Below are 12,540 nucleotides of genomic sequence, written 5' to 3'. Positions count from 1 at the left end.
CAGGCACAGCCTAGTTCCAGGGATAAGTAGAGTAAATGCAGCGCGTGAAAAGGGGCCCAGACTCCTTATCTGCCTATGGGCCCAGGATCTCTAAGTCCGGCCCTGATCAGCTGTGAAAAATATCTTGCCAGTTCCAGCATTTAAATTGTATCTATCTAAATGATACATAATCAGTAGTTGTATTTTAGATTCAACTAAAGCTTAGTGAATATTAGTCAGATTAAGCAACCCGTCACAACGTACCTACGTGAACGTCAGGACCAAAAATTTAAATTTATTCCAGACGATTTAAACGTTTTAAAATTGAAATTGACACTTGGAATTTTTTTTTCTGAACGCTTAACGTTCCGTATCTGGATACTGATTTATACAACCAAACGTTATAAATTTCTTAGTAGCGCTTTACCGTCTATACATCATCTTTACGACACTAAACGTCCAAAATAACAGATTAAATACAAACCAAACCGTCTTTCCAAAAACGACCACCATGTGGCGTCACCATAAACACCAATCAAAAATCAAACGCGAACCGGCAAAAAGAATTGGAATATGATGAAACCGCAATAAAATCCAGTTTGGCGTCGACGTAATATTATGCGCTCGAGGAGGCATGGACCAAGGTGGATGAAGGAGGAGCCACCCTGCGAATCTCAGCCACCCCCTTCGGGATAAGTCTTCTAATGGCGATAGATGCTTCATTATTACCTTCGAGAACTACGTCCGAAAAGAAAATTAAGCAAGAGAAGGGGAGGAAGTCGGGGGTTTCGGGAAAATAGGAATAATAAACTAGCTTCACAACGATAGGTGAGCCTCTGGACCAAAGAAATGGGGGTAGAAAATACGAAATAACCCCCCCCCAAAAAAAAACTTCCCTAGTTTAATATTTCTTAGGAAGCGTTAAAACTCGGCAACCTGAAGTCGATGGGGGGGGGACTTTGGTGTGTGGGGGGGGGCGTTAAGGCAGTTAAGATGTCGTCAATGTAAAAATCTGCCGCCACTTCATTGCTATGGAGAGCGCGTGTCTTCGCTTTGAAAAGGACGAAATTCGACGGCAAGGGGGAAGAGACGATTTGACTCCCCTCATGGATCCTCACGCTCCTTTCTCTGCCTTGAAATAAAAATGATTCTTAAGATGGGAATATTAGACGAGTGTATATGCTAAGGGGGGCTACGGAAAGTGGAGGGGGGCTGCGGAAAGTGGAGGGGGGTGCGTCGCTTTTTAAGAGATTTAAAAGGGGGGCGGAATAAATAGTGGTAAAAAAAAGGTAAGAATAAAAAGCGGCAGAGGGTATTTGGGCCACTCCCCTCTCGGCTAGATCCGGCATACCACTGAGTCATTAGCCCGTTCCCGGACACGAGCCGAACGTTGCTCGCGAGAAACGCGCGCTCCGAGCACGCGCGCTCTACGGCTCCCCCGCGTTCCTCGTACTCTCTCCCCGCGAGTCAAAAAAAAACTATCGTACACTAGAAATTCGCGTACAGGGAAGGGTACAGTTTGCGAAGTCGTAACGCTGGTTATTATTTTTTTTTATTTCGCGGGCTCCTTAAGTTTCGGTATAAAGGAATTACTCGGCTTCCAGAAAACCACTTTCTCGGGTCGGTGTTACGATAATAGGCTGAATATCGCGACCAGCCCTGCAACTCTCTAGGAAGCATCAAACCCACACTTTCTAACTAACCGTTTTTAACTTTTATTTATTTTTTCTTCTTCTGGCAAAGTATAAAAGCCGCGGGTTAAAATAATAACTAAATTTTCGGGCGTTCGTTTTCCCCCCAAAAAAATGTGAAATTATCCACTTTCTCTCTTTGTTTCAAATTAGTGAGAACTAAGCATTTTTTTGCGGATTTCTTGTGGGCAGTTCCCCTTCAGTTATTGTAGATTTCTCGCTTAATCGGCGCTTACAATTGAAAGTTTTTTTAATAATGGAAATTATGGGTATTAAGGGTATTTTATTAATTGAAACTTATGATTATTAATTGTATTTTATTAATAGAAATTTTTTATTTTAATTGTATTTTATTAATAGAAATTTTTAATTTTAATTGTATTTTATTAATAGAAATTTTTAATTTTAATTGTATTTTATTAATAGAAATTTTTAATTTTAATTGTATTTTATTAATAGAATTTTTTAATTTTAATTGTATTTTATTAATAGAAAACTATGGATATTAAGGGTATTTTATTAATAGAAAACTATGGATATTAAGGGTATTTTATTAATAGTAAATTATGGGTATCAAGGGTATTTTATTAATAGATACTTATAATTATTAATTGTATTTCATTAATTGAAACCTATGGGTATTAAGGGTATTTTATAAATAGAAACTTATTATTATTAATTGTATTTTATTAATTGAAAGTTATAATTATTAATTGTATTTTATTAATTGAAAGTTATAATTATTAATTGTATTTTATTAATTGAAAGTTATAATTATTAATTGTATTTTATTAATTGAAAGTTATAATTATTAATTGTATTTTATTAATTGAAAGTTATAATTATTAATTGTATTTTATTAAATGAAAGTTATAATTATTAATTGTATTTTATTAATTGAAAGTTATAATTATTAATGGTATTTTATTCATTGAAAGTTATAATTATTAATTGTATTTTATTAATTGAAAATAATAATTATTAATGATATTTTATTAATTGAAAGTTATAATTATTAATTGTATTTTATTAATTGAAAGTTAAAATTATTAATTGTATTTTATTAATTGAAAGTTATAATTATTAATTGTATTTTATTAATTGAAAGTTATAATTATTAATTGTATTTTATTAATTGAAAGTTATAATTATTAATTGTATTTTATTAATTGAAAGTTATAATTATTAATTGTATTTTATTAATTGAAAGTTATAATTATTAATTGTATTTTATTAATTGAAAGTTATAATTATTAATCGTATTTTATTAATTGAAAGTTATAATTATTAATTGTATTTTATTAATAGAAATTTTTAATTTTAATTGTATTTTATTAATTGAAAGTTATAATTATTAATTGTATTTTATTAATTGAAAGTTATAATTATTAATTGTATTTTATTAATTGAAAGTTATAATTATTAATTGTATTTTATTAATTGAAAGTTATAATTATTAATTGTATTTTTTTAATTGAAAGTTATAATTATTAATTGTATTTTATTAATTGAAAGTTATAATTATTAATTGTATTTTATTAATTGAAAGTTATAATTATTAATGATATTTTATTAATTGAAAGTTATAATTATTAATTGTATTTTATTAATTGAAAGTTAAAATTATTAATTGTATTTTATTAATTGAAAGTTATAATTATTAATTGTATTTTATTAATTGAAAGTTATAATTATTAATTGTATTTTATTAATTGAAAGTTATAATTATTAATTGTATTTTATTAAATGAAAGTTATAATTATTAATTGATGGGTATTAAGGGTATTTTATTAATATATACTACACTGACGGAGAACCTTTTTATTCAATTTCAAAACAAAAAATATACGATGTTCTCTCTTTTGTACAAAACCAATTATTTTACAGTATAATCGAAACATGTTTAATTGACGTTTTCAAAATGTATATTTCGTAACTACACGAAAACCTATACAACAAAGAGAGGTATTTCCAACGTTAGTTATCGTGTCTGGATAAAAAATACTAACACCAATAGTTCTTATTACGTGATCAATAAATACAAATATGAAAGCTATGGAAAAAATTGCGAGTCAACCCCTGAATGACAGCCGCACTGAAGAGTCTGGGTGTGAGACAGTTGGAGCGTTCCTACAGGCGTTTGATCTATTTGGCCTACAGCAACAATTCATTCAATTTAATGAAATACAGGAATAATATTACTTTATGTATATCAAAAAATATAGTCCTACGTATGGAGAAAAATACAAATAACACCACAAATTTTAATAATGACGTTAACAATTGAACTACTTATAAAAAATAATTCACTAAACATTATTAGATGCAATCTTTATCGCAGTCCAACATAATTTGCATTCAATTTAAACTAAGAAAAAAACCCCATATAAAAGGGTTGGGTTACGATTATACGAAAAAGAAAATTTATTATTTTGATAATAACAATAAAGTAACTCCGTGACCTTTCAAGGGGTGGCAAGGGGGTCAAAAACATGTTTATCGCGGACTCTCCGATTTGATTCTCGGTATTTCTCTGGGTGGGTCCCGGTAGCTAGTTGGCCCGGGGGCAGGATCTCCCTTCATTTGCATATTTCGCGCTTTATTTTAACCACCTAACGCGTTGTATATTTTGGTCGGGGATCCCCCGCCAGAGGGCTCGGCCATTATTATTAGGTCATTGCCACCCCGTTCACCCATGCACAAAGACTCGTTTCAATACTGTTTACGCTAAAAACATTGATAATTACAATCTCTTTAAATTTCCGCCGTACCGAGATAAATAATTTTTTCCACTTTTAAACAAAAAGGCTATCCAGTAAAGACAATTTAAACAACACACTCCCTATTTTCCAGGAAAAAAAAACCCCTCAAAATACCCACTCCCGGTCAAAGGGTTTCATTGTTTAAAATACACCCTCGTGTTTACAGCTGCCACATTATAGGTGCCTTCGAACTCGGGACGTTTTTCATTCGCGGTGTTTTCCCAACAAACAGAAGTGAATAAATATTTTTACTTATCACTCTCAAAATGTTACTTCATTTGCCGCGTATCACGCCACTTAATAACTGGGAAAGATGTAAATTGTTTGCAAGAAAATTTATATTTAAACCATGGTTAGATAGAAACTAAATATAAATATAAGTTAATATATCAATTGATATACCTCTCTTTGCTGTATAGTTTTTTGGTGTTTTTCTGTAACATACTTTGAGAAAATACAAAAAAAAATACATTAACGTGAATATTTGGGTGCTGGTGGGGAAATCTTGTAGGGGTGTAGACGTAGCTTTGCTGCATATAATTAGCACTCCAACAAGTTATCCCTATCTAGTACGCTTCTTCGTTGACAACAAATAAAAAATGAGTTCTTAAATATATATAGTTTTGAAATTTAGTAATCTGCTTCATCGTTTGCCTAAGATCAAAGTGTAGTACCCTTTTCGCGTCAGTTGTTTAAAGTGGATTGACATATTTAGTAAAATTGAATAAAAGAGACACGACACTTCATGACTGATTAAAAAGGTTTATTTGTAAATACAAATAAACCTTTTTAATCAGTCATGACTTTTAAATCCTTCAAAATCAAAGATTGGATTGCCATATACCATACTTACTTAATCAACTTACAAGGAGAGTACCCGAAGTGTTTATTGCCTATATGAGGTATGAAATTTCCTAAAAGGAGACGTTGTACTACCCATTTGTTTTGCCATGGCAACCGAAAATGTTTTTGACCACTTAAAACTAAAAAATCTCCATTTAAAAAAGCATGGGATTTTCTCGTTTTTACAGAAAATTTACGAAAATTTAAAAAAAAATTAAAATCACGAAATGGGTAATTTGGACCACATTTAGGTAAATTTAATCAAGTTCGGGTAAATTTTAACATTTTTGGGTTAAAATTGTAACCATTTTTTGGGTAAAATAAGGATAAAATCTTATTATTGTTTTAAGTGGTCAAAAATATTTTCGGTTGCCATGGCAAAACGAATGGGTAGTGCAACGTCTCCTTTTGGTAAATTTCATATCTCAAATAGGTTTACATTACGCCCGACTTTGAACAAAATCGGAAATAAACACCTCTCCTTGTTAGTCCTTGTTAAATTAAAAGTTAAATACGGTACACTCATTTTTTCATTTCCAACAATATTAATCATACGATAAAAGAAATTAAAACTGCAAATTAACTTCATTCATAAAAACCCTTTCCTATCATTATCCAAATACCAAAACAATAGAAGGTAATTCGACTAAAATTAATCTTTCAGAAAAGGTACTTATTGAAAAAAAAGGGTAGATATCTGAAGGCAAATAGGGCATATCTGTCGTAATGGCGAGCGAGGCGTGGGCGGCACCGAATTTAAATTACTTTTCTCCCGAAGAGCCAGCGTCGAAACGAGAAAAATGGAGCTGACTGGAAATAAAATACACGAAAAACTATCATGTCCGTATTATTGGTGCACCCCGCGCACAGAGAAGAGGAAAAAATGGTTTTTGGCCAAATCGCTAATCTGGCTCCGGGTGAGTTATGGACGCTGAAGAAGCCGTGATTCAAAGTCATATTTCAAAGAAAGAAAAAACGCCGCCAGAATGCAATTCGCCTTTTTTTTTGGCCGCGCGCGTTCTTTCAATCTATCGTATTTGCGGGTCAGAAAAAAGGAAAGAATTATATACGTGGTGGATGGGCAACGAGCAATTCATTGTATAATATAAAATGCGCTGGCCTTGTCCCCCGTCGAGAGCCAAAACTCTTTTAGGGCCGGCGCGCGCGATAATAATTCCACAGCCATTACAGATCGCGCCAAAAGGGGTCACTCCCCCGACCATCCGGAGCATGCCGACCATATCTTCCGACTAAAAACGCGCCGGCCATTAGAAAAATCTCGACGAAATAACCAGAGACCAGTTCGCACTGGAATAGGTGCAAGATACGTCGGTACGGTAGCCTGGATTTTGGCCCGCGGGAAAAAATAGATGAAACATTTGTTACATGTCAATCTCTCTTTTCGTTTAGTACAACTTGAATCTTTAAAAAGATAAAACCTTGGTACTTTGGTTTAAAGAAAATATTAGTCTGCTCAATAGGAATTTTAAAAAAATTAATTAAGAATTATTCTGTACGCCAGGAAACAATTGTCAAGCAAAATTGCTCTTTTTTTCAGTGATTTATTGTCACACAAAAGTGGCATTGTACCATGATTTTTGTCACGTAAAAGTGGCATTGTACCATGATTTTTGTCTCGTAAAAGTGACGTAGGATCATGATTTATGTCACGTAATAGTGGCGTAGTATCATGATTTTTGTCATGTAATAATGGGGCGTAGTATCATGATTTTTGTCACGTAAAAGTGGCGTTGTACCACGATTTTTGTCACGTAAAAGTGACGTAGGATCATGATTTATGTCACGTAATAGTGGCGTTGTACCACGATTTTTGTCACGTAAAAGTGACGTAGGATCATGATTTATGTCACGTAATAGTGGCGTTGTACCACGATTTTTGTCACGTAAAAGTGACGTAGGATCATGATTTATGCCACGTAATAGTGGCGTAGTATCATGATTTTTGTCATGTAATAATGGGGCGTAGTATCATGATTTTTGTCACGTAAAATTGACGTTGTACCATGATTTTTAACACGTAAAACTTACGTTGTAACATGATTTTTGTGACGTAAACGTGGCGCTGTACCACGATTTTGGTCACGTAAAAGTGGCGTTGTACCATGATTTTGGTCACGTATAAGTGGCGTTGTATCGTGATTTTTTGTCACGTAAAAGTGGTCTTGTTTCACGTTTTACCTAACCAAAATTGGTTTTGTGTCCTTATTTTATGACCGTCCCAACAGTTGGTCAAGCAGCGGCGTAAATAAGGGCTTTGCCAGGCCCACGACTCTGGTGGCCTTGAAAAATAAGGGGCCCGCAAAATATTATATAAAAAAATAATCCCTATGATAAGAAGGATTCCGAAAATCAAGTTTCACGTGCTGGCTCCAGATACCTCACCCGTTGCTGCACCTTCTGCTGGGTTGAGTGGCTTGCGTCAATGGTGCGACCATCAGTAGTGGGGTTCTGCTACCCATGCTGGATTTGTCACCTGTCCGGGCTGTGTGGACGCTGGCGTAGGGCACTATGATGATAGGCCTCCGGTGGTATGGTCTCTGTTACTAGTTACACCGGGCTATAAATTCTGACACACTGGCTCCAGATACCTGAGTTATGCCACTGTGGTCGAGTAAATTTACTAAACCCAAAACAATAAAATATACCTGAATAATATCAGGCCTTTTTTTAAAAACAATTTTGACAATAAAGGACTTTGTTTTTGAATAACTTAAAAACCATACTGAACCATTCTCTATGACCTCTAAGGGTCATACGGACTATCACGAACGCGTATATTAGACATTTTGGGAATATAATAATTGGACTGTCAGCGAAACATTTGGCTCCAATGCGATCTATTCCAGAAAAACGAGCGAAAACGATGTTAGAAAAACGCATCCGAGATAAAATGAAAGTATAAAAAGATTCACAAAGCGCGTCGGGGAAAAAATAGTTTTTGGTAGACGCGGAATATTACAAGAAGCGTGAGTGGGCAACGCCCAAGGAAGCGAATCAATATTAGATGAGACGCGCCGGCATCAGCCTTCGATTCTTCTCGCGAAGAAGCCAAAAGATCGAGCCCAGAACCGAAGAGGTCTCTCCGTTCCTCCTACAACTCCTCCGAAGAAAAAAATCGAAGCTGCCTGGATTCTGGCTAGAAATAAAAGAGACGCTAATTCATCTTTCTGTCGCGACTCGGACGCCCCCTACCGACGCCAAAAGGAAACTCTTTCGACGTGAGTGAAAAAGAGAGAGTGGGGGGCCAACGGAGCGCGGGGGGAGCGAATTAAAGTTAGATAAGCCACCACCGAATGCGCCCCTGCACGAGGATGCCAATATACCCTCGACCACTCCGATTCACCACTCGACGGACAATACCTACATACCCGAATAATATTCTCGATTCTCGAATTCAAATATTCTTGGCCTACTACCCTAAACTCTTCAACTATTATTATTATTATAATTAATTAATTAATTACATATACGTGCTGATGGTTGCGTTTTTATATTTTCTAGTACGTTTTTTAAGAAGTTAAGTTTTTTGCCTTTAAAGATATAGATGTTTTTGGGTAGTGGTAAGGACGATATGGTATTGGAGTTTTGAAAATATTAATGCTTTTGGAGAAAAAGTAAACGGTATGTTTTTGGAGATTACAGGTATCGATGCTTTTAGGTAAATGGTACACGGTATGTTTTTTGATTTTAAAGATATCGATGCTTGTATAAATAATAGACGGTACATTTCTTTGGAGTTTGAAAATGTCGATGCTTTTAGATAAATAATCGACGGTATGTTTCTTTGGAGTTTAAAAATGTCGATGCTTTTAGATAAATAAAAGACGGTATGTTTCTTTGGACTTTAAAAATGTCGATGCTTTTAGATAAATAATAGACAGTATGTTTTTAGAGTTCAAACAAGTCAATGCTTATATGTAAATAATAGACGGCATGTTTCTTTGGAGTTTAAAAATGTCGATGCTTTTAGATGAATAATCGACGTGAATAATAGACGGTATGTTTCTCTTTGGAGTTTAAAAATGTCGATGCTTTTAGGTAAATGGTAAACAGTACTTTGAGTTTAAAGATATCGACTCTTTGTTTTAATATGTTAATTAAAATTTATTTACTTATTTTTAATCGAGTCTAAGTAAAGTTCCTAAACTTGTAAGAAAATTCTTTCCACCTATCCATCAAATACACTGTCCGACGTTTTCTGAATCGTCCGCTTATCCGTATAATCTGATGAGCGCGAGTCAGTTCGGTTATGTGGGTGGAGATCCTTATATACCAAGTCACGCTTTTCTAAAGAACTCGCGGATGGCCAAGAAAAAATATATACATACATAAAGGATATCTTTTACCGAAGTATTATGGCTGCCCCCCGCACCTCTTTACATACTTCCATAACAGCACCACCGTTAGGCGGGAGGGAACGCATTTCGAAATTTCTACTATATAACCTACCATTGGGGTGTATAAACGTTAATAATAATACTTTTCAGTCGAAACCTCGTGCGGGGCATTGCACAATACACGCTGTCGATGTTATTAGGCTTCTCTACGACGAAAAAGCGTTGCTCATTTTTTGTTCGCCGCCTCATAGATGGCGCCAGAATTATATTCGGATGAAGGTGGGAAATTACTAATTTCGGTTTTGGTCAAAGGTAGAGCGACCCTTATATATCTGCAAACTGGCTTCCACTAGGGATTAGAGGAAGAGTATATAGAGGGTTATGTCGCTTCGCTTCGTCGCTGTCTGTTCGCGTTTGCAATGCAGTCCATAGGTGGTTCCTCTTAACTCGGTATATAGAATTTATATCTAGCGTGGCTGAAGGTTAAACTGAAAAGCGCTTCTTAAAGGAAGTATAATCCTTGCAGGGAAGGTCAAACTTCGGTCGATGCTCACTCAAGGCGCAACAGTCTAGAATGTAGTAGATAATCCCATTTTTTTTATCCTGCTTCGAGCTGTATTGTAATATCGTTAAGAAATATACTCCGGATTTCTTCTACGGTCTAATGAAAAGACATAAATTTTAAATTCATGAAATGAAATAAATATTAAATTAATGAAATGAAATAAATTTTAAGTTAATGAAATGAAATAAATATTAAATAAATGAAAGGAAATAAATATTAAATTAATGAAATGAAATAAATATTAATTTAATGAAATGAAATAAATATTAAATTAATGAAATCATATAAATATTAAATTAATGAAATCATATAAATATTAAATTAATGAAATCATATAAATATTAAATTAATGAAATCATATAAATATTAAATGAAATCATATAAATATTAAATGAAATCATATAAATATTAAATGAAATCATATAAATATTAAATGAAATCATATAAATATTAAATGAAATCATATAAATATTAAATGAAATCATATAAATATTAAATGAAATCATATAAATATTAAATGAAATCATATAAATATTAAATGAAATCATATAAATATTAAATGAAATCATATAAATATTAAATGAAATCATATAAATATTAAATTAAATAATTTAAATTGTTATTAAATTAAATAATTTAAATATTTATTAAATTCAAATAATTTAAATTGTTATTAAATTAAATAATTTAAATATTTATTAAATTCAAATAATTTAAATTATTATTAAATTAAATAATTTAAATATATATTAAATTAAATAATTTAAATATATATTAAATTAAAATAATTTAAATTATTATCAAATTAAAATAATTTAAATTATTATCAAATTAAAACAATTTAAATTATTATCAAATTAAAATAATTTAAATTATTATCAAATTAAAATAATTTAAATTATTATTAAATTAAATAAATTAAAATTGTTATTAAATTAAAATAAATTAAATTGTTATTAAATTGAAATAATTTAAATTATTATTAAATTAAAATAATTAAAATTGTTATTAAATTAAAATAAATTAAATTGTTATTAAATTAAAATAATTTAAATTGTTATCTAAAATAAATAAATTTAATATTAAAATATGGTTTTGACGAGTCGATGTGAACTTAAGCGCCGAACTGTATCGGGTGTTTCGGTAGCTTGTTTCGTATAGAGCTACTACTCATTTTCGGCGCGGATGCATTCGGGGGTGGAATTATCGCGAAGGAGATCCGGTCTTGTAATGGCTGCCTGAATTTCCATTTTTCCCCATTAAATAAGGAGCTTTCGCGGGCATGCCGAAGGATTTCAGAGGAAAAGAATGTTATAACCTTTCTCCTAAATGTTCCATAAAAGCGACGAATGCACACGAAATTTCTAGGAATATTCTCTAAACATTGTATGTACAGGAAAGAGCAGCTATGTAATTTAAAATGCTTTTTTTTTCAGATATATTTAATGTTTTTGTACTTTTTTCTTCTGAAAATTATGGAATCTTGTAACATGTCAACGTACTTTGTTGACATGTTAAGGTTTTTTTACGCTTTTAAGGTTATTTTACGCGTAATACTGGAAGTTTATATTATTATTTTCCTCTGAAATGGAAATAATGTATTTATTTCCATGTTGGGAGAATGAATGGAAATCACTATATGAAATATTTTTTCTTATTAATCGTATATACAAGCGAATAGCGTAAATTAACAGTATGAGTAGGGATATTTACTAAGACCGACTACATAGTTATTCGGTTTACTCTGTCTTAAACTGGAAGCTGGCTGCTTGCATAGCACATGTGTCTTGAAGCGAGCCAGCTTCCAGTAAAAGACCGAGTAAACCGAAAAACTATGTAGTCGGCCTTTAACTATCAAATTTACTCGATGTAATTGTTTTAGAACTAGTCTTGAAACGTCATCGGTATTTGTTACAAGCGTAAAGAGGAATTAATACTGTTCTATTAAGAAATAAATAAGATACAGGTAATACCAATCACGACCGTTATCGTAGAAAATATTTTAGGTAAATAAATATAATTCTAAATTATATATTGTATAAAGGTTTTATAATATGTAAATCTAGCTACCTATTCTAGAACATTGAACAAGGTTGGTATACATCTACAAGCAAGCGTTTGATCTAAAACCAAACTAAAACTAAAATTATTTAAATATGAGAAATGATGAAACAGTCAAATGTTGCATTTATATTATTAAAAAGTAGAAAGTAAAAATTATGATATGGAAAAATAAACAATGACCTCACTACACAAGTTTCACCCAAAATTTCCTAAATATTAACTGAACTTAAAAATGAAATTATTTGTTAAACTTAGAGTTGTTAATTTTCCGGAAAACT

This window comes from Leiobunum rupestre, chromosome 6 (genome assembly GCF_980474605.1).
Source record: "Leiobunum rupestre chromosome 6, qqLeiRupe1.1.hap1, whole genome shotgun sequence".
Classification (NCBI taxonomy): Eukaryota; Metazoa; Arthropoda; class Arachnida; order Opiliones; family Sclerosomatidae; genus Leiobunum; species Leiobunum rupestre.
This window is presented reverse-complemented; position numbering follows the sequence as displayed.